Source organism: Manis javanica, chromosome 15 (genome assembly GCF_040802235.1).
Source record: "Manis javanica isolate MJ-LG chromosome 15, MJ_LKY, whole genome shotgun sequence".
NCBI lineage: Eukaryota > Metazoa > Chordata > Mammalia > Pholidota > Manidae > Manis > Manis javanica.
Window position 1 is genome coordinate 361,914 of NC_133170.1, and position 23,329 is coordinate 385,242.

At 46.4% G+C, this 23,329-nt stretch overlaps 1 long non-coding RNA gene across 9 annotated transcripts in view; it reads right to left on the minus strand.

The window, feature by feature from the left end:
• The window catches only part of LOC108409146 (uncharacterized), a 162,402-nt gene that overhangs the window by 102,951 nt on the left and 36,122 nt on the right, over positions 1 to 23,329 (minus strand). For 8 of the 9 annotated variants that reach the window (XR_012125762.1, XR_012125763.1, XR_012125759.1 and 5 more), the window contains exon 4: positions 20,913 to 21,134. The exons of the other annotated variant lie outside the window; for it this stretch is intronic. This is a non-coding gene — a long non-coding RNA (uncharacterized lncRNA). The remainder of the gene's footprint in view (positions 1 to 20,912; positions 21,135 to 23,329) is intronic. 9 annotated transcript variants of the gene reach the window in all.

A 23,329-nucleotide genomic window follows, 5' to 3' on the forward strand; every position in this document is an offset into this window, starting at 1 on the left:
ACGGCCCATGAAACTCATTCATTTGTGTAGGAAAAGAGAAAAGCGGATGCAGGCTGACCCTTTAATGAAGCACAGGTGGCGGCCTGGTACCTACTGAGACGTCCAAGCCCAGCTCTGATCGGCCAGCACTGCCGGTTCCGCCAGAGTATCTTCTAGAATAATAGCAATGGCATTAAATAAAAATGCTTTGTTCAAAACACTTTTACCTCCTCAGGGCAGACGGGGGCAGGACGCGGCTGGAACGCCGCTCTGGGAGGCGAGGGAGTGATGAGGGCAGATCCTAACTACATGTGCCCGAGAAGCCGCTGGGTTTTTAACTAGAACTGTAATTACAGGGCTACCAGAGCTGTGCAGCATATGGTTACAGTTTCGCCGGCACTTTCATTGTAATATTTAGTGAGATTAGTCATTTTAGTTGTTCTCTTTCTATGCCAAAAATGGAAGACAGCTGTTAGTGCTCTAAAAACTGTGTTTTAAAGGTCAGTCCTCTCTGCTCATCAAGTGCACTTGGGGTGGGAGAACCGCACTTTAAAGCCCGTGCCCTTCAGGAGGTGGCAGGACGGTCGCCTGCCCTGCTCCGAGCTGGCGGCCAGCTCTGCGTGTGGGAAGGCAGGCGTGAGTGCCACGGAGCACCTGGGCGCACAGGCGTGCCGACTCCCAGCTCTCCCCGCAGAGGCGTTCCTGGCGCGCCGACCGGCCCGGAGCCCGTCCCCTGAGCCAGTGAGCCCCGCAGAAGCCCTTGTCCGCAGGGCCGTGAGGGCGGGTTGCCCCGTGTCAGGGCCGGCCGAGAACAGGGCGCAAGCAGCCTCTTCTGTGAGCTGGGCCTCTCAGTGAATCACGTCAGAGTCCAGGGGCTGTGCCTGGCCTGCAGGTATCCATCCTCCAAGGAATAACCCTTAATGATCTGTTTCCATTGATACACTAGATATCTGTAGTCTAACACCCCAGAAAGTGTGAAACTTAATTAAATTTTAAAGAAAGCCCGTGTTCATCATTAGTTCTGAGTTCCAACTTGTCAGGTTGCTCTAAGAGGTAGTAACAATTCTCTTCTGTGGCCGTTTTGAACACTCACTTTTCTATTCCATAGGCACCCAGTTACTCGGTTCCCCCACTCAGTCGATGATCTAATAGGAAACCTCATGTGCTGCTTTGCAGAAGGGGTTTTAAGAACTCAGGGAATGGCCCCAACCATGTTTATGTATATTCCTTTGGGGGTTTTGTTTTGCGCCAAGGCCCTGACTCGTAGTAAGGCTGCGCTCTGCCGTGAGGTAAGGACCTACTGACTTGAAACAAGTCAATGACCAGCGCAAACCAGCACCTCAGAAACGTCGGCACAGATAAGATGCACGACTCAGGTCCCTCTGAGAAAAGACTCGTGGCCCAGCTTCAAGGGCTGTGGAGAGCTGACAGCCACCAGCCATCAGCTCCTTCAGCTTTTGAGCCAAGGTCATGCCCTTCCCAAGGCCCCAGACAATAACTGAGCGAGGCAGGGGCCATTCCCACCCACGGAGTATTCCTCCTTCAGGCCCTCTTTGTTCCATACTCTCCACGGGGCCGGCAGAGACTGTCAGTCTGCATGCAGGTGGCTGGCAGCCTGTGCCCGATGCCTCCTCGGTTAACAGGTGCAGCCCTGTCTCTCAGAGACCACCTACCCAACTGTAACAGTGTCACAGTGCTACAGAAGTCAGAAAGGGGCTGGACAGGGTCTGTGCATGTGTGAGGGGAAGTGGGGGTGTTAGAGGGTCCTGAGGTGCCCCAGGGGAACTGCGAGATTCAGGAGCTTTGGGTTCTACTGCCTAAAATGATACCCGCCCTGGGAACAAAGGCAGGAAGGTTTGGGAACCAGTGAAGGATGCACCTGGGCAGACCAACACCGTGCAGGCCATGGCGGAAGGGCGCCCACAGTGCCGGCTCCCATCACCCCTCAACTGGGGGGACGTTGCAGTGATCGGTGGGGAAAATCACCTGTCTGCACTCAGAAAGGCTCAGCTTGAGCCCTGCTCCCTCTCTGATGCCCTTGACACTGGGTGGGTCCCGTCACCTCCCAGGACCCCCTGCTCACTGGGGATGATGTCATCCTGACCCGCCTCACAGAGCAGGCCCAGGGAATCGAGGGAGAACATCCTATTGGCTGAGCAGCCCTAGGGGGAAGCAAGCTACTGTCACCAGCCCACAGCTGAGGGACCAGGGAGCACGCATCCTGGTGGCTGCAGGACCCCACGCCACCCCGGGCCCCGAGAGCGTGCCTGGCTCACCCTCTCTGTGGGGTCAGCTCCCGGCTCCCCAGCACCATCCCAAGTCCGAATACTTGTGCTGAAGGTATGGTTAGCAGAGCCCCGCCTTTTCAAATGTGAATCAGCTACTCATTTTACTGTTTTCTTCCTGGAATAGTTACAGTTTAATTTGGTGATCCTGGCACAAAATACGTACACACTAAGTATTCATTAAGTTGAACTGAATTGATCCTTTAACTATTTCTGCTATTGGTCTTTCAGTACTTTGGGACAGAACTGACTGCCTGATCCCGTCCACCCTGTTCTCCAGAGGGGATGCCGCAGCCCCCAAGTGTTAAGTGACATGTCAGCCACTCCCTTCACCAGGACAGAATGACTTGAATTCAATGTAAATGTATCAGGAGAGCATGAAAATAAGTATTCATGGGTTTTAGATTATCTTCAGTGAATTTCATCCAGAAGAAGTTACTTAAGACCCAAGGTGTTTCTTAGGGTGGGTGATCGCAAACATAGTTGTCTTCCAGACCCTGGTGGGGAGATGCTGCCTTTCATTTTGTTTTGTTGCGTTTGCTTTCCCTGCTCAGTATCCCACCCTCCCACCTGCACTTCGCTCTGGGGGAACCGACGGGATGGTGACTCTGGCTGGAGCCTCAGGGCGGCTGCGTGACCCCAGCTCGGGTGACCCACCCAGAATGTGGATGCGACCCCAGCCAGGCGAACTGCAGGGGCACACAGAGGGATGCGAGCGGGGTTCTCGTGTCCCTGCGTGGGGTCAAGACTGGGCCTAGAGCTGTGCCAGCCAAAGCCCCTTTTCCTCACCACACGGAGGTCTGTGTGCAGAGGGAAAAATGAGACAAAATCCCACAGGGGGGCGAGGCAAAGACAGGGAGCAGGGGGCGGGGGGACAGAGGGGAGAGAGAATCAGGGCGGGGAGGCCAGAGGGGGCTGAGGGGGGCGGAGAGGAGGGGAGAGATGGCGGCGCCAGGGGAGCTGTGGGGGGTGAGAGGGCTCGGGAGGGGGCAGACGGCACTCTACACAGGGTGTGGGTGCGCTGCGTACAAAGGGCAACGTTCCCGCATCATCACACCAGCTTACCCGCTGGACCTTCAAAGAATTTTGAGAAAGTACATTTTCTGATTGAGAAAAAAATACACTTTTCTAGAGAGAAGATGTAATCATAGACTAATTTTAGGATCATGACCTTGAAAACTCCTGAAACACTGGAAAGCACGGCAACATTACGATTTTTCTTTTACAATGAAGTAATCAAGATGCCTCAGTCAGAAGGCACACGTCTGCGTCCCCACCAGCGCCTTGCCTACAGACACTCGATGAATGGCTGTTAACTCAAGGTGGGTGGGAGGACGGGGCGAACACACCGGCTCCTGGAGGCGCCCTCGCAGCGCCGAGGGAGGTGGCACTTCCCACAGCTCTCCCGGCCGCCTCTTCATGGACCCTTCCATCTTCTGGCACCCACCCCCTCCCCCTTTCCCCGCTTCCCATCTAATGAAACCTGCCCTCAAATGACAACCCCACCTCCTGCTGCTGCCCTCACAGCCTGTTCTTCAGGAGGGGGCAAAGCGAGAAAAGCTTTAAAATCCCAAAAATGAATGCTTAGCTCCAGAATTTCTGGCCTGAGCGAGCCAAGCATCTGGATGGGGGACCAGGAGGCAGGGTCTGCTGGGGCTCCTGTGGTCACCCGGGTGGCCACTCAGCACCAGTCCTGGGTGACAGCGGTAAGGCGTCAGGGTTCGGACTCAGAATTCCTGAAATCCTGGCCCTGGGGCCCCAGGAAGAATCCCATGCGTTGGGCCTGATTTCACCTGTTTATGCTTCACACGCTTCTTGTAGGGAATATGTGTTACTTTGGCCGTGTTGTGCCCACTGGAGTCACAAAATGTTTCCCAGTGCTTTTAATGTCCACCCTGAGAAGTACAAATTTATGACTACTCCACAACTCCAGAGTTTCTCAGAACCTATAAACAAAATATTTCTTATTAATAAGCTAGTACACAGAGAAAGAAACAAAAAAGGGTGCCAACAAAAAGGTGCTCATCGGCGAGCAGTTCCAGCCACACCACAGAATCCACTCCTGCCTGGACCCCCCACCCCCCCAAGGAGAGGCGTGGTTTTCTCAGAGGATGATCCGATCTTCCTGTGTCACCGCCAATGCTCAGCTGCTTGCGGCCCTGGGGGCTGTCGGCGGCCGACTGCCGCCTTGACAAGGCTGCCGTGTCCAGGTACTGAGAAAAGGTACTGTGATCGATTGCTACCGTCTGCCCGGGTTCAGAATAAGAACAAGAGATCGAAGGCCATCAGTTGTTTTTTGCTATGAGCATTCACTCACTCTTCTCCCAGTATTTCCCCTGGATAAACAACCTGTACCCCCAGGTCAGCCCGTGTACCTTGGGCTCAGAGCAGAGCTTAGGTCCAATCTAGGCAAACAGCATTTCCCCGTGCTTCATCTTACATGCTCTGGATGGCCAGATGACTCCATCAGAGGCAGGGAGACTTCAGCAGAGATGCTACAATAAAACATCTCCCCCTTTTTTCCTGTGGGATTTCAACTTGGAAAGACTTTATAGTTCCCAGTAACTATCCTGCAACCATAGAAGAATAGAATCAACCCACAGGAAGTGGAACCAAAATTGACAAGCATAACCCCTCACAGCCCATTGCTGAGCAGGATACAAAGCCAGACCAGAGCTGTACTTTGCATTGTTTAAGCCACTTGGGGTTAGATGTCTATCTCATTTGCAACCACAGGGAGCCTGACTGATATAGCCATTAATGCTATTTCCTCCCCTGGCTGTAACCTTTCACTAATAAGTTTTAAAACTGATTAACATAAGGACGAAATCAAACAAAAATTGAGGATAAAGATTTGTTGATAGAGTTTTGGGAGTCTTTCCCACATTCTGGGATCCCAAGCGCCAGAGAACTTCCAAGCCCTTCATACAGGGAAACAAGAGCTTAAGAAGGCATGGGCCTTGCCCCAGTCTCGCCTGCTGACACCCTACCCCCAGTCTGAGAAGACGGGACATGAGTGCACAGGAGGAAGCCCTAGGTCCAGGGCAGGCAAGTCCAGCACAGACTTCTACACAGTCCATGAATATTCCTGAGCGCCGCCACTTGCTAGGCCGCAGCAATGAGCTGGGTGTACAGAGGGGCTAAGATATAACCAGTGGCGTCTAGGCATTCCAGCTACGTGGCCCCAGCCCTGGTGAGGAGAAGCCGTGTGTCCGGGTGAGTGGTCAGAGCTCCATGCGTAAGGATGGAAAGCAGGCCCCAGAGACTGTTCTCACTCCTAACAGCCCATTTGCACACGATACTCTGTAGGGAAGACGATGTCTTCTTGGCCTTTATAGCAGCAGGACTTTGCCAAAGGGCACCTTCCCTGGCTCACACAGTCTGTCTCAGTGTCTCCAGAGCTGGTTCTCAAAGGTGCCAGTATCAGATCCCCTAAGGAGGCTATGAAACCCCATGTCTTTATGGCATCGCGATTTTGGGGCCCCAGCAAGGCTGGGAGAAGCAACAGCAGCTCTCTGTATCCCCTCTCTCGGCACCTCCCATCTACTCTGACTCCCTAATACACATCTCCAGGCAGACCCTCTTCTCAGACCTGCGATGACTACTGGGCACCTCCATTTAGCTGTAACGTGAGCATTTAATGTACACCTTGTCCTAAACACCTGCTCTTCATCCCAGTCACTGTCCCTGCTGTCCCCCGGCCGCCTGCTCCCGAAGCCTGGCCCAGTCCTCGTCCCCACTCCTCACCCACAACTCCACATTTCCCAGCAAGAGACGCATCCTATCAATCTCTCCTCTCACCGCCTTCCTTCCACCACCATCAGCACCAGTTTGGTGGAACCCACTGCTCCTTCTCTTGGGCTCCTGTTATTCTGACTGACGTCCCCGTCTCCAGTCTTACCTGCTATAGTCCAGTCTCCACAGTTATGATTCAAAAATATGATCGTGTATCCCCTATTTAATAAGACCACACCATCCTGAAAAATGAAGTCCTTCATGTAGGTCACCAGACCTTTCATCATCTGGCTCTAGCTTCACCTGGTGACAGCTGCCCCCCTGCCCTCTGTGATCCGTACCGTCCCAGGTGCCGTTCTCCTAGGGGAAAATGCCCCCTACTGCGGGATTTTACATGTTCTGGCTGAACCGCTCTTTCACTGCCTCCGTCTACCCTCTCCCAACTCCACATTGCTACTTTCGTCCTGATTACTCTCCCAGGAAGTCCTCCCTGGCAGCCAGACCCTGAAACCTGTGCTGGTTTCTCTAAACTGTGCTTCCCTAGGGTCTCTGACTTACCCTAAACTCACTCGAATCCACTGAACAGAACTGCCTTCTAGACTCGGGAAAATCTTTGGGATCCAGAGCGTGACAAGCTTACTGTTGTGTTCCTGGGGATTAATACAGAGGCTGACACAAACAGGACACCCAAAAAGATGAATCAAACCAGTGAATGAACTAACAGGGTCTCTTGAGTGCGCAAAGGTGAAGCGAAGGCGTGCACAGATCAGCATGTTGATGGCACAGGCCTCTGAGCGTCCATGCTCACTCGCTGACCCTGTGCTACGTGCTATTTCCCAGTCATCATGTCTCTGTTTGCGACAGGAGGGTCAGGCAATGCTAGCGAAGGTGATGGCCCTTGAAACTAATTGTAATAATCCTGCACAACTATGCCACCTACAGCTACGGGGTGTGTAAGAAACTACTAGATTTTTAATTACCTGGATATATATAAACAGTCCACAGAGAACTTGTAAGCTGTAATTCCTAAACACAACACCTCTCGCTGCGGCTGCTCTGCTACACGACCGTGTGGGGCCCTAGAAGCCAGGTCTGTGCATGGTCCTGGCCCTCTCACCCTAGCAGTCAGATCCAGGAGGGACCCTGACCCACACGGGCCCCAAAAGACCTTCTTCTCCCAAGAGCTGGGATGCTGGTGCCGATCCAGTGTCCCAGTGGGAGTCATCTGCATGACCTCTAGATCGCCATGCGCCTCCCCTCATCCTCAAGCCTGTGAGAGCCTTCAGGATCGCTCTCACTAATTCTCTATTTCTTAAGTCACTCTCTGTAACTTCCCACCAAAAGAAATTCCTAAGTCATACTGTGTCACTGTGTCACTAAAAGCCATGCACACCGTGCTTTCCTTACTGGTTCAAATTCCTCAGTGGCCACATTCTTTATCAGCAAAGGCATTTCATCCCATGAGTCATACACCTTATTAGATCAAAGGGAAATCATTCGACTGCATCTTGTCAGACGTCTAAATTTCAAGAAGAGACAACTTTTAAGAAAGTCTTTCCCAACCATTTTAAAGGAAAATACTTTATACCGTGAACACTCACTTTAACACTCTCCTCAGAGCCTGGGCTGTGGGACCTACTGCAGCCAAACAGAAGCACGCGGCCTGACCGCACTAAACGTCTCACGTGCCAGGGGAGCCATCCCCCATCGGCACCCCTAACAGGCGTGTCCCAGTCCTGAGCACAAAGGCTGTGGGGTGGGTGCTCAGGCTCTGCCGCAGCCACCGACCGTGCACACGGCCGCTGCACTGCAGCACCGACACATAGCATCCTGTCTGTCTGGGTGTGCATCATAGTGAGTCAGTATTTTATACATTACGGAATGTTCCCCGTAAGTCTAGTTCCCGTCGTAACCACACCAAGCGATCACGCTATCGGCTGTGTTCCCTATGCTGTGCCGCACATGGCCGGGACTGGCTTATTCATACCCGGAAGCCTGTGCCTCTTCTTCCCCTTCCCCTGCTCTGCCTTCCCACCTCCATCCTCTCCCCCTTCCCCGGGCATATTTTGAACACTGATGCTTTTCTCAGAATCCTTTCTATATTGGAAAACTTTAGAGCAAATTCAATTTTGTAATTTATAGCAGGCATTTAAAACACAGTGATAAGCCAGTAAGAAATATTTCTATATTCTGAAGAAGTAATAAGTCTCTATTAGCTTATAATTATACTGTATATACTGCTATTTATACTCATGCTATTTATTTATTTTTATTTTTTTTTTTTTTCTTCCCCTTTTTTTTTTTTTTTTTTTTTTTTTTTTTTTGAGAGGGCATCTCTCATATTTATTGATCAAATGGTTGTTAACAACAATAAAATTCAGTATAGGGGGGTCAATGCTCAATGTACAATCATTAATCCATCTCAAGCCTAATTCTCGTCAGTCTCCAATCTTCTGAAGCATAACGAACAAGTTCTTACATGGTGAACGAATTCTTACAGAGTGAATAAATTCTTACATGGTGAACAGTACAAGGGCAGTCATCACAGAAACTTTCGGTTTTGATCATGCAATATGACCTATAAACCATCAGGTCAAATATGAATATTCATTTGATTTTTGTACTTGATTTATATGTTGATCCCACATTTCTCCTATTATTATTATTATTTTTATTTTTAATAAAATGCTGAAGTGGTAGGTAGATGCAAGATAAAGGTAGAAAACATAGTTTAGTGCTGTAAGAAGGCAAATGTAGATGATCAGATGATCAGGTGTGTGCCTATGGACTAAGTATTAATCCAGGCTAGACAAGGGCAGCAAGACATCCACGGATGCAGAAGATTTCTCTCAAAGCAGGGGGGGTGAGGTTCTGAGCCTCACCTCTGTTGATCCCCAAATTCTCACCTGATGGCCCCCCTGCGACTGTGCCTGTCTTAGGTTGTTCCTCCCTTGAGGAATCTTACCCGTCTCTGGCTAACCAGTCATCTTCCGGGGCCATACAGGGAAATGTAAAGTTGGTAAGTGAGAGAGAAGCCATATTGTTTGCAAAGGTTAGCTTTTTACTTCTTTGCAGATTTATGCCCTGTGGCTTCTATGCCCAGCACTTGTCTCGAGGTATCTTTACCACCTGGAGGAATTATGATACTCGGTAAATTCGATATGAGGCACGAATTCTATTTAAAGTTTGTAATTAGGAAGGAAGAAGAAAAGCTATAGATGTAGCATATGAAGGAAACTTGGGAGGATTGATTATTTCTTTGACATATCTTCTTGTATAGTACCTTAAGTATGTATAGGTTTTAAACTACTAACTAATTTGCACACACATATTGACATAATAGGAATACGGTGACATAAACAAAGCAAATCTATAATTACCAGCCATCTCCAGTGAAGCCAAGAAAACCATTTAGGCACCCTAGGCATTTGTGAAAATTTATCTATGATATGATGGATATTTTCCAACTGTACTTGAACCATCAGACAAATTAAAGCAGCCCATTTCTGGGATCTGTTCACATCCCATATGTTCTTTTAACCATAGATAGTCTATAGTCATGAGATTTTGGGGTGCTACAACTTGCACCCCTCCCAACTCCTGGTTGAGTTCCAACAGTACATATCCAGTCAAATTCGTTGTCTCACTGTATGCACATGCCAGCCTAGACATCTCCCTCCTCCTTCTTATGGCAAGTCCAGGAGATGGTGGGCTGGATGCAGCCACAACCGCAGCATCGTCCGGATCCCTGTGGAGGCTTTTTGATGATCATCCCCCGGCACGAGTCCTCCAGAGAGTGCTGATGCCGGAAGCTCCTCCTCATATCGTATCTTAGTTCATTTTCTGGGTATCCAAGCTAGGCCTTGATCTTCTGCGTAGAAACAAACAGACCCTTTGCCCACACTTTGACATGCCCTCTATACCACTGTGCAGAACTCATTGGAGGTCAGCACACAGTAACTGCTTTTTTTTTTTTTTTTTTAATTAAGAGAAAGGAATATTATCAGAAAAGAGTACCTCCATAGCTGATCATCTGACACCCTTTAAGTGATCAACATTAAGGATATTTAAAGCATGCATTGATCTTTGATTTACCAATAGTTTTATCCTGTTAAGGAGTAATCCCCCTTTTCTTTCTTTCTTTCTTTTTTTTTTTTTAAATGTTTAATCTACACTTACCTGAAGAATACTATGTTTACTATGTTCTCCCCTATATCAGGTCCCCCCTAACAACCACATTACGGTTACTGTCCATCAGCTTAGCAAAATGTTGTAGAGTCACTACTTGTCCTCTCTGTGTTGTGCAGCCCACCCTCCCCTTTCTCCCTCCCCCCCCATGCGTGCTAATCTTAATACCCCCCTTCTTCTTCCCCCCCCTTATCCCTCCCTGCCCACCCATCCTCCCCAGTTCCTTTCCCTTTGGTACCTGTTAGTCCATTTTTGGGTTCTGTAATTCTGCTGCTGTTTTGTTCCTTCAGTTTTTCCTTTGTTCCTATACTCCTCAGATGAGTGAAATCATTTGGTATTTCTCTTTCTCCGCTTGGCTTATTTCACTGAGCATAATACTCTCCAGCTCCATCCATGTTGCTGCAAATGGTTGGATTTTTCCACTTCTTATGGCTGAGTAGTATTCCATTGTGTATATGTACCACATCTTCTTTATCCATTCATCTACAGATGGACATTTAGGTTGCTTCCAATTCTTGGCTATTGTAAATAGTGCTGCGATAAACATAGGAGTGCATCTGTCTTTCTCAAACTTGATTGCTGCGTTCTTAGGGTAAATTCCTAGGAGTGGAATTCCTGGGTCAAATGGTAGGTCTGTTTTGAGCATTTTGATGCACCTCCATACTGCTTTCCACAATGGTTGAACTAATTTACATTCCCACCAGCAGTGTAGGAGGGTTCCCCTTTCTCCACAGCCTCGCCAACATTTGTTGTTGTTTGTCTTTTGGATGGCAGCTATCCTTACTGGTGTGAGGTGATACCTCATTGTAGTTTTAATTTGCATTTCTCTGATAATTAGCGATGTGGAGCATCTTTTCATGTGTCTCTTGGCCATCTGTATTTCTTTTTTGGAGAACTGTCTGTTCAGTTCCTCTGCCCATTTTTTAATTGGGTTATTTGTTTTTTGTTTGTTGAGGCGTGTGAGCTCTTTATATATTCTGGACGTCAAGCCTTTATCAGATCTGTCATTTTCAAATATATTCTCCCATACTGTAGGGTTCCTTTTTGTTCTATTGATGGTGTCTTTCGCTGTACAGAAGCTTTTCAGCTTAATGTAGTCCCACTTGCTCATTTTTGCTGTTGTTTTCCTTGCCCGGGGAGATATGTTCAAGAAGAGATCACTCATGTTTATGTCTAAGAGGTTTTTGCCTATGTTTTTTTCCAAGAGTTTAATGGTTTCGTGACTTACATTCAGGTCTTTGATCCATTTTGAGTTTACCTTTGTATATGGGGTTAGACAATGGTCCAGTTTCATTCTCCTACATGTAGCTGTCCAGTTTTGCCAGCACCATCTGTTGAAGAGACTGTCATTTTGCCATTGTATGTCCATGGCTCCTTTATCAAATATTAATTGACCATATATGTTTGGGTTAATTTCTGGGGTCTCTAATCTGTTCCACTGGTCTGTGGCTCTGTTCTTGTGCCAGTACCAAATTGTCTTGATTACTATGGCTTTGTAGTAGAGCTTGAAGTTGGGGAGTGAGATCCCCCCTACTTTATTCTTCTTTTTCAGGATTGCTTTGGCTATTCGGGGTCTTTGGTGTTTCCATATGAATTTTTGAATTATTTGTTCCAATTCATTGAAGAATGTTGCTGGTAATTTGAGAGGGATTGCATCAAATTTGTATATTGCTTTCGGCAGGATGGCCATTTTGACGATATTAATTCTTCCTAGCCATGAGCATGGGATGAGTTTCCATTTATTAGTGTCCCCTTTAATTTCTCTTAAGAGTGACTTGTAGTTTTCAGAGTATAAGTCTTTCACTTCCTTGGTTAGGTTTATTCCTAGGTATTTTATTCTTTTTGATGCAATGGTGAATGGAATTGTTTTCCTGATTTCTCTTTCTATTGATTCGTTGTTAGTGTATAGGAAAGCTACAGATTTCTGTGTGTTGATTTTGTATCCTGCAACTTTGCTGTATTCCGATATCAGTTCTAGTAGTTTTGGAGTGGAGTCTTTAGGGTTTTTTATGTACAGTATCATATCATCTGCAAATAGTGACAGTTTAACTTCTTCTTTACCAATCTGGATTCCTTGTATTTCTTTGTTTTGTCTGATTGCCGTGGCTAGGACCTCCAGTACTATGTTAAATAACAGTGGGGAGAGTGGGCATCCCTGTCTGGTTCCCGATCTCAGTGGAAATGCTTTCAGCTTCTCGCTGTTCAGTATAATGCTGGCTGTGGGTTTATCATATATGGCCTTTATTATGTTGAGGTACTTGCCCTCTATTCCCATTTTGCTGAGAGTTTTTATCATGAATGGATGTTGAATTTTGTCAAATGCTTTTTCAGCATCTATGGAGATGATCATGTGGTTTTTGTCTTTCTTTTTGTTGATGTGGTGGATGATGTTGATGGATTTTCGAATGTTGTACCATCCTTGCATCCCTGGGATGAACCCCACTTGGTCATGGTGTATGATCCTTTTGATATACTGTTGAATTCTGTTTGCTAATATTTTATTGAGTATTTTTGCATCTACGTTCATCAGGGATATTGGTCTGTAATTTTCTTTTTTGGTGGGGTCTTTGCCTGGTTTTGGTATTAGGGTGATGTTGGCTTCATAGAATGAGTTTGGGAGTATTCCCTCTTCTTCTATTTTGTGGAACACTTTAAGGAGAATGGGTATTATGTCTTCTCTGTGTGTCTGATAAAATTCCGAGGTAAATCCGTCCGGCCCCGGGGTTTTGTTCTTGGGTAGTTTTTTGATTACTGTTTCAATTTCTTTGCTTGTAATTGGTTTGTTTAACTTTTGTGTTTCTTCCTTGGTCAGTCTTGGGAGGTTGTATTTTTCTAGGAAGTTGTCCATTTCTTCTAGGTTTTCCAGCTTGTTGGCATATAGGTTTTCATAGTAGTCTTTAATAATTCTTTGTATTTCTGTGGAGTCTGTCGTGATTTTTCCATTCTCATTTCTGATTATGTTGATTTGTGTTGACTCTCTTTTTCTCTTAATAAGTTGGGCTAGAGGCTTATCTATTTTGTTTATTTTCTCAAAGAACCAGCTCTTGGTTTCGTTGATTTTTGCTATTGTTTTATTCTTCTCAATTTTGTTTATTTCTTTTCTGATCTTTATTATGTCCCTCCTTCTGCTGACTTTAGGCCTCATTTGTTCTTCTTTTTCCAGTTTTAATAATTGTGATGTTAGACTATTCATTTGGGATTGTTCTTCCTTCTTCAAGTGTGCCTGGATTGCTATATACTTTCCTCTTAAGACTGCTTTCGCTGCATCCCACAGAAGTTGGGGCTTAGTGTTGTTGTTGTCATTTGTTTCTATATATTCCTTGATCTCTATTTTGATTTGTTCATTGATCCATTGATTATTTAGTAGCATGTTGTTAAGCCTCCATGTGTTTGTGAGCCTTTTTGTTTTCTTTGTAGAATTTATTTCTACTTTCATACCTTTGTGGTCTGAAAAATTGGTTGGTAGAATTTCAATATTGTGGAATTTACTGAGGCTCTTTTTGTGAGCTAGTATGTGGTCTATTCTGGAGAATGTTCCATGTGCACTTGAGAAGAATGTATATCCTGTTGCTTTTGGATGTAAAGTTCTATAGATGTCTATTAGGTCCATCTGTTCTAGTGTGTTGTTCAGTGCCTGTGTGTCTTTACTTATTTTCTGCCCGGTGGATCTATCCTTTGGGGTGAGTGGTGTGTTGAAGTCTCCTACAATGAATGCATTGCAGTCTATTTCCCTCTTTAGTTCTGTTAGTATTTGCTTCACATATGCTGGTGCTCCTGTATTGGGTGCATATATATTTAGAATGGTTATATCCTCTTGTTGGACTAAGCCCTTTATCATTATGTAGTGGCCTTCTTTATCTCTTGTTACTTTCTTTGTTTTGAAGTCTATTTTGTCTGATATTAGTACTGCAACCCCTGCTTTCTTCTCACTGTTGTTTGCCTGAAATATGTTTTTCCATCCCTTGACTTTTAGTCTATGCTTATCTTTGGGTTTAAGGTGAGTTTCTTGTAAGCAGCATATAGATGGGTCTTGCTTTTTTATCCATTCTATTACTCTATGTCTTTTGATTGGTGCATTAAGTCCATTTACATTTAGGGTGACTATTGAAAGATATGTACTTATTGCCATTGCAGGCTTTAGATTCGTGGTTACCAAAGGTTCAAGGTTAGCTTCTTTAGTATCTTACTGCCTAACTTAGCTCGCTTATTGAGCTGTTATATACACTGTCTGGAGAGTCTTTTCTTCTCTCCCTTCTTATTCCTCCTCCTCCATTCTTCATATGTTGTGTGTTTTGTTCTGTGCTCTTTTTAGGGGTGCTCCCATCTAGAGCAGTCCCTGTAGGATGCCCTGTAGAGGTGGTTTGTGGGAAGCAAATTCCCTCAGCTTTTGCTTGTCTGGGAATTGTTTGATCCCACCCTCATATTTAAATGATAGTCGTGCTGGATACAGTATCCTTGGTTCAAGGCCCTTCTGTTTCATTGCATTAAGTATATCATGCCATTCTCTTCTGGCCTGTAGGGTTTCTGTTGAGAAGTCTGATGTTAGCCTGATTGGTTTTCCTTTATAGGTGACCTTTTTCTCTCTAGCTGCCTTTAAAACTCTTTCCTTGTCCTTGATCCTTGCCATTTTAATTATTATGTGTCTTGGTGTTGTCCTCCTTGGATCCTTTCTGTTGGGGGTTCTGTATAATTCCATGGTCTGTTCGATTATTTCCTCCCCCAGTTTGGGGAAGTTTTCAGCAATTATTTCTTCAAAGACACTTTCTATCCCTTTTCCTCTTTCTTCCTCTTCTGGTATCCCTATAATACGAATGTTTTTCCTTTTGTATTGGTCACATATTTCTCTTAGTGTTGTTTCATTCCTGGAGATCCTTTTATCTCTCTCTATGTCAGCTTCTATACGTTCCTGTTCTCTGGCTTCTATTCCTTCAATGGCCTCTTGCATCTTATCCATTCTGCTTATAAATCCTTCCAGGGATTGTTTCACTTCTGTGATCTCTTTCCTGACATCTGTGATCTCCTTCCGGACTTCATCCCACTGCTCTTGCATTTTTCTCTGCATCTCATCCCACTGCTCTTGCATTTTTCTCTGCATCTCATCCCATTGCTCTTGCATTTTTTTCTGCATCTCTGTCAGCATGTTCATGATTTTTATTTTGAATTCTTTTTCAGGAGGACTAGTTAGGTCTGTCTCCTTCTCAGGTGTTGTCTCTGTGATCTTTGTCTGCCTGTAGTTTTGCCTTTTCATGGTGATAGAGATAGTCTGCAGAGCTGGTACAAGTGACCGCTGGAAGAGCTTCCCTTCTTGTTGGTTTGTAGCCTTTTCCTGGGAGAATAGCGACCTCTAGTGCTGGGCAGCTGTGCGCAGACAGGGCTTCTGCTTCCTGCCCAGTTGCTTTGGGGTTTATCTCCACTGTTGCTGTGGGCTTGGCCTGGCTGGGGCTGTTCCTCCAAAATGGTGGAGCCCCGTTAGAGGGGGAGCAGCCAGGAGACTATTTATCTCCGTAAGGGGCCTCTGTGCTCCCTGCTGCCCAGGGGGTTAGAGTGCCCAGAGATCCCCAGATTCCCTGCTTCTGGTCTAAGTGACCTGTCCTGCCCCTTTAAGATTTCCAAAAAGCACTCTCCAAACCAAAACAACAACAGCAACAATGAGAGAGGGAACAGAAAGGAAAAAAAAAAGAAAAAACACGCGATTTTTTTTTTTTCCTCAGGTGCCGGTTCCAGGCACCCGCGCACTGGTCCTGCTGCCCTGTCTCCCTAGCACCAGGGTCCCTGTCCTTTCAAGGCTTCCAAAAAGCACCCACCCACCGGTCCCGCAGGGAAGGAACGCTCAATATTCTTGGTCCTCAGGCACTGGTCCCACGCACCCGCTCACCAGTCCCGCTGCCCTGCCTCCCTAGCACCGGGGTCCCTGTCCCTTCAAGGCTTCCAAAAAGCACTTGGCAAAAAGAGAAAAAAAAAAAGGGAAAAACGCGCGATTTCTTCCGTCCTCAGGTGCTGGTCTCAGGCACCCACCCACCGGTCCCACAGGGAAAAATGCGGGATATTCTTTGTCCTCAGGTGCCGGTCCCAGGCACCCGCTCACCAGTCCCGCCGCCCTGCCTCCCTAGCACCGGGGTCCCTGTCCCTTTTAGGCTTCCAAAAAGCACTCGCAGAAAAGAGAAAAAAAAAAGGGGAAAAACGCGCGATTTCCTCTGTCCTCAAGTGCCGGTCTCAGGCACCCTCCCACCGGTCCCGCAGGGAAAAACGGGGGATATTCTTTGTCCTCAGGCGCCGGTCCCAGCCACCCGCTCACCAGTCCCGCCACCGTGCCTCCCTAGCACTGGGGTCCCCGTCCCTTCAAGGCTTCCAAAAAGCGCTTGCCAAAAAGAGAAAAAAAAAAAAAAAGGGGAAAAACGCGCGACCTCCTCCGTCCTCAGGCACCGGTCTCAGGCACCCGCCCCCAGGTCTCGCAGGGAGAAACGCGGGATATTCTTTGTCCTCCGGCGCCGTTCCCAGGCACCTCCTCACCGGTCCCGCCACCCTGCCTCCCCAGCAACGGGGGCCCGTCCCTCTAAGGCTTCCAAAAAGCGCTCGCCAAAAAAAAAAAACTGCTCCGGTTTCTCTCCACCCGCCGGGAGCCGGGGGGAGGGGCGCTCGGGTCCCGCCGGGCTGGGGCTTGTATCTTACCCCCTTCACAAGGCGCTGGGTTCTTGCAGGTGTGGATGTGGTCTGGATGTTGTCCTGTGTCCTGTGGTCTCTATTTTAGGAAGATTTTTCTTTGTTATATTTTCATAGCTCTATGTGTTTTTGGGAGGAGATTTCCACTGCTCTACTCACACCGCCATCTTGGCTCCCGCCTATACTCATGCTATTTATGCTAAAGGATCTTTTAACTGTCCTTAAAACAGACGTTTCTGTATCACACACACAATCTCTAAGTACTTGAAAAGAGAAATTCAAACTCCAGAAGCCTGAGTGAATATTTTAAAAACAAACGCTCCCCCAAAAATCTTCCATTGCTTTCTAATAAACAAGAAAGTAAGTAATTAGATTTATTACATGTTCTCTTTGATAATTTAGGTTTTGGTTCAAAAATACTTCAGGTACATAGAAAATCAGATTGTGCACAGCAGCACAAAAAATAAAAGTAATTTTAAACTCCCAGGTTTTATGTACAACCAGCATTGTCCGACCTGCCCTTGAAACTTCTGCACACAGAGAAAGACAAAGGGACACACAGGCCCCTGCAGTGCCCAGCCCAGCCGGCCCACCACACCCACCTGCTGGCAGTCGCCCTCACTTCCACAGCAAATGAACTTCGATGATACTCCTTACTATTACCTGTGGAGTATGCAAGTAGCCAGAATTCTCACCAAAGTGTTCATAGATACAAGAGCATCCCTCCTGCCTCACTGCAGGAGTCCCACAGCAAGGAACCTGGCAGTGGACCTCCCAGCAAGGGGACTGCTCTTTCCACTAAGAGCATTAATGCCCAACACTTTTGAAACATTACCCATGCACTCGAATTTAGGGAAATAGGTGTGACCAGAAAGTCCCAGCAAATCTAATGGAGTCCCCTTCAGAGAGCAGGGACACTGCCTAAAAACAGTGGTTTACATTCTGTCTTGAAACTGAGGTAAGGCAAGATGCCAACACTCAACAGAGGCCTCTCGGGAGCGCCAGGAACACTCCCGTCCCTGAGAGAGTGCTGGGATTTGAGCCGTGGAATTTTCCACCATTTATTCTTTCATTTTCCATCTTCTTTACTTTCAAGCGTCAATTGGCTCGTGTCAGTCACAGCTGTGTAGATCATAGGGCTTTTTTTATTGGCATAAGACATATATATTATTCATCTATTCAGTTTCATCTGCAGGAAATCCAATAAAGATACAATTTCACTTTCCAATGAAGTATTTAAAGCTGTTTTTCCCCATGAGATACTGGGCAGAAAACTCCATCCATGATCTACAAAGTATAAAACTTTTTGCCTATCAGAGCATGCATGAATTTGATTTTATTAAAATAAAGGCCTGCTGTTTTCCTGTTGTGCCTCACAGTGCTTGTGTTTAAATATGTAGCAAATTCAATGTTTTTATTAATTTGGCAAATAATAGTACAGAACGCCGTGTGCTTTCCCTGGCAAATATTGACTTAAAAGGATGCTGTTGACATCTGCGTTACACCCTTGACAGGAACCATGTACACATGGCAGGATTTGTTTTCCTCTAACTGTAATACAGTGGTGCAGAAAATTCAAATGGTGATTATGCATCAAGTAAAATTACCTTTGCTTCTGGCTATTGGATCGAACTAGGACCTAGGTTAAGGCCACTGTGAGAGGGGCTTAGCAGGCCCTCTTGTTGCTGGAGAAAATGACCCGCGCCAAAGTCAGCATGCGCACCCCTTCCTGACTGATGGAGACCAGCTCTGAGTCACAAAATCGCATACGAAAGAAGGAAGAAAGTGACATGAGCATCGGTACTGAGGTGCGTATCAGTCTTGTGCATTTGCTAAGCAATAGGTTAATTACATGACATGAGGATGAACCTTTCTCTCTTCCCGGAGACAGCTCCCCACCTCTCTCTGCAAAAGGGCTGTGGGAGACACAGGAAGAAACACCCACCTGTCCCCCAGCCCTGGCATCCCCACGTTAGACCTGCCTTTCCATGGTGGAAGAACTAAGTCCTTGACTAACACCCATCATGAAAACACAGAGCAAAAAGTGATATGAGGCCCTTGCCCTCTGTCAAAAGACAAAAGTTACATTATAAATGAGATAGTCCCATCTTCATAAGCAGAACAGAACTTCCTCAACATGTCACAGCCATCTCATTAACCTGTCACCTCATCATGAGTGATCATGGTTATTTAGAGTCAGAAGCGACATATGGGGGATCAGGCTGCAGGCAGGTGGAGACATGCGCCATAAAGGAAGAGCTAGGTGTGTGCGGAGAACCATCACTGGACATACCTGAGCACTTACTTCATAGGGAAGAAAATGCACCAACTTGAGCAGGGATTTAACCCCGTCTGGTTAGAATGCCAAATACCACATAAACAATTATTCTTATTTTTTTCAGAATCCATCCATCTATTGGGTTTAGAACTTTTCTTTTGCCCCTGTACTGGGTTTTATTTCAAGGCTTGGTAAAGGCACCTCGTAAAACTTTTTCATATGTAAAAAGGTGCAAATTTCAACCTCTTTAATTGTTTTTAAAAACTCACTGATTCTGAGTCAATTACAAGGAAATTGTAATTTGTGATGATTCTGTCCGAGTTCCCCCGGAGTGTACCACTGAACTCACAGCTGCACATGCCAGGTGACAGACAGAGAGAATTTCTGGACTGTCCCATGCCGGGGCACAAGGGGGTGGCCTTGCAGTGGCTCATGTTGAAAGACCTCAAATTCGAATAATACAGTGCGCCCTGAACACACACCAACATCACGCCCGTGGGGCGCATGGTCTGTTCTGAGCCTTGTACATGAGTCTGATGTTTACTTGGGGGTTCACCTTCCTATGTCCCCACTTCAGCTCATGCTCATGCTCCTTTAACCTTGTCTTTGTCTGCATGAACATGTTGGACAAGGGAAAGGATCTGGACCCTTCTGTTGCTTAGTGGAGGACTTTGTATTACTGTTGGGGGAAGGGTTTGCTAAATGGGTATTTTCAGAAGTAAAGTGGGAGGAAGGAGAAAAGGAGTGGTTATTTCCTTCCCCTGCTTTTCCCAAAATGTTTTGAAGGGTCAGCACACCTGATGTTTGGTAGATAAATAAAAACAGTAATGGTATGTGACTTGTTTACCCCTGCAAACAGGGTCAGGTAGAGCAGGAAAGGGTAAATAGGGCATGATAACTCAGCCTAGGTCCACACAGCGTGAAGTAGGACATGCGGTGTGTAGACCGCTAGATGTAAAGAACTAGAGAGAACTCTAGAGATCAACTGGTTCAGACCAATTGTTTTACAGCTTAGAAACAGAGGTTTAAGGACAAGAGGATCTTTGCCCAAAGTAAAAAAAACTGAACAGCTCAGGTTAAAGGACAACAATAATTGTAAGCACTTCTAATAAGAAAAAAAGGAAAATGCAAATTTTACATACTGGCAATTTTCTAGCTGTGTTAGCTGGAGCAAGTCACTTAACCTCTCTGTGCCTCAGGTGCACTGTCTGTAAAACTGAGATAATAATAGTGCCTACTTCCTAGGCTTTCCAAGAATATCAAATCAGCTAAGACTTGTAAACTACCTAGAACAGAACCTGGAATGAATAAGTAACTGATAAGCACCAACTTTATTTTTATTATCATCACTACTACTGATCATTCAGTGAGGCCCTTTCTTTGGTGAGTGGGGTCTGTTGAACTGAAAGCTCAGCCCACTGGACCACCAGGCCACCTGCAAGAAGGCAGCATCTAAGGAGACACTGGGCCTAAGCCTAAGGTGAGGGGTAGGAAGTCTCCTTTCCATGACTAAGAGTTGCTCCTACTTAAAAACACTGAGGTAGCAACTTTCATGCAGCACAAAAAATCTCCAGGAGAGGAATTGAAAACCCAGTCTTTCTTCAGTCCCAGTTTTGACTAAGCCACTTCCTCCCACTTGGTGGTTTCCATATCTAGTGTTATTAACAGACTTCACCTGAATTGTAAAGATTAATGTATTTAAAAACACTTTATGACCTATAAATTGAACAGAGACTGGTACATTCTTAAAAGCACAATGCATTGCAATTATAAAATGTTTCTCTTACCTTGAAATCATAGGGGAAAAAATCATTCTTACTTTCTTCCAAGGATTTAGTGCTGACCATGAAACAGAATATGTAAGCAGAATATTCATGGAAAATGTGTTCAAAAGCAAGAACACTGAGCTGGGAATCCTGGAGGTCTGGGTTCTAAGCCCAGCTTTCACGTGGACATATCATACAGCTCCACAGAAGTCATTTAGACTTCCTGGCACCCAGTGTCCTCACCTATAAAACACAGGTGAATTAGATGGTCTCTGCCCTGCTAATTCTCTAATTCTAAATGTCATACATATGTTTGCATGAACCCATGAGTCACCGAAACCTGGCTGAGTTCAGGAAATTATTTAATAAACAAAATGTCTCATAAGCAATTCAAGAGATCTGGAACTGACTCTCAAAACATTGCCTAATCCTGTTTAGGCACAGACTTCAGACCCAGGAGGGGCATGTAACGGGGCCTCTCTTTGCCGCCATCCGCAGCTCACGGAAGGCAGGCTGCCAGTTCACGCCGCCGGCTCAGAGCATTTAAACAGCTCTCACTAACTCTGGGCGCCCTTAATACACAGACATGGTATTACCTCTTTCAGAGTGACAGCATCAGAGCATATCTTTTTTCTATACCTTTCCAACATCTCAAAAGACGTTCGTAACAGCTTTTGCATTTCTTTTTATCCTCATTTCTGATTTGATCAGTGTGACAGCATTGTGAGTAGGCCAGGAATTCCTGTGCCCATTTTACAGATGAATATCCCAGGGGCCAGAGATGAACTGACTCGCTTCCCAATAGGAGCTGATGGTTCTCGTGCACAGATCTCCTGACTCATTCCAGCCGGGGGCTCCTCTCAGTGCCTCCCCCCAACTGACTGCCCCCAGTTACTGTCTGCTGTACAGACCCCAAGTGGCTCTGAATGCTTTGGCCCTTTTAAAGAATTTCTATGGAAAAATAAAATTCCCAGATAGAAACAATGGACTTATTGATGCCCAAATTAGCTCCTGCTCCCCATGTGGTTCCCCATAAATGGTGTTCCCATAATTCAGAGGCTGCTCTGGCAGAGCTGTCCAGAACATTGTCACCAGGGCTATTTTTTCATCATACAATGGCCATCTCTTAATTTATCTTTTAAAACAGGGTAGATCATGTTCTAGAGAGAATGAAAGGTCCTAAATGTTTTATAGCCGTGGGGATAATTAGAAAGATTTGAGAATTATACCCCTCTCTGTTGTTAACTGACTGAGGAGTAGACCAACTTAACAAATCACAAATACAGGATTCTGGAAAGTGTAATTCTATGTTGCTCACTTCCCAGCCCCTGTGGTAGAAACAGGGACGTGACGTGTGAAGTGCCTGCCCTGGGCTTGGCCACTGGAATCCAGCAGAGCCGGCGGGTTGGGACTGAGAGATCTCACAGAGATGAGCTGCACCAGAGGCATGCCTGTGTCTGCAGGATACTCCTGTTCCCTGGCTCATGATGGCATGATTCCCTTGATTCCCCACACTGAGCGGCAGAGGCGGCCACTCGCGGTGGTCCACACGGTCACATCGCTCCTGTTGCTGGCTCCAAGGGGAGCATAGCTGCTCCCCCTCTGGCTTTTGAAGCAAAACAAACACAGCTCCAAATCTCTGACTGGGCTTTTCACTTGTGATGCACGGTACTGGCAGCCGCTTGTACCATTTCCCTGATGCAGGCCCACGAGTGGGCAGGCCACTGTGGCAGGTGCTTTGCGGGGACCTAAATCTGAGCAGAACACAGCCCGTATCTCAAAAAGTTGAACTGAGGAAGGGATTGGGTGCGGTGGCAGGGTGGAGACAGAAGATGCGTGTATGAATTACTGTTTAGAACCAAAGGTTTTACAACCAAAGTCCACCTTGTGATCAGACACACTGGGGACCATATCTCCTTGAAATTTCCCTGCTTCCCACCGTGGTACTTAAAGTAATTATTTTTTAAGGAAAAGTAAAAGAGGTATTTGGAAGTTTCTTGAATCAAGGGGATAAGAATGGTTTCGTGAAGGCAATGGCACTGGAATTAAGTCCTGAAGGTTGAGTAGATTTTTAACAAACAGGAAAAATGATAACAAATATATGTATAATGAACAATTTTAAATGGCATTATTACGTACATCAACTTACTTCTTAAGACAAAAAGAGGGAGCCCCTCAAGTAGGGCTCACAGCAAGCAAAGGCAGAGACTGGGGACCAGACATGGAGGAACTAGCCAGTCATTTCTCATGCACACAAGCCTCAGCGCCCGGGTGAGTGAGGGCGTTGGGGAGCTCAGTGTGACATGTAGGACACATGAATTCCGAGTGTCACACAGCCAGCAGGCAGGCCTGCACAGTTGGCCCAGAGGTTATGTGTCAGGTGGTAGTAGAGGACAGAGATGGAACCGTGTCGAGAGGGTCCCTGAAACCAGGCTAAA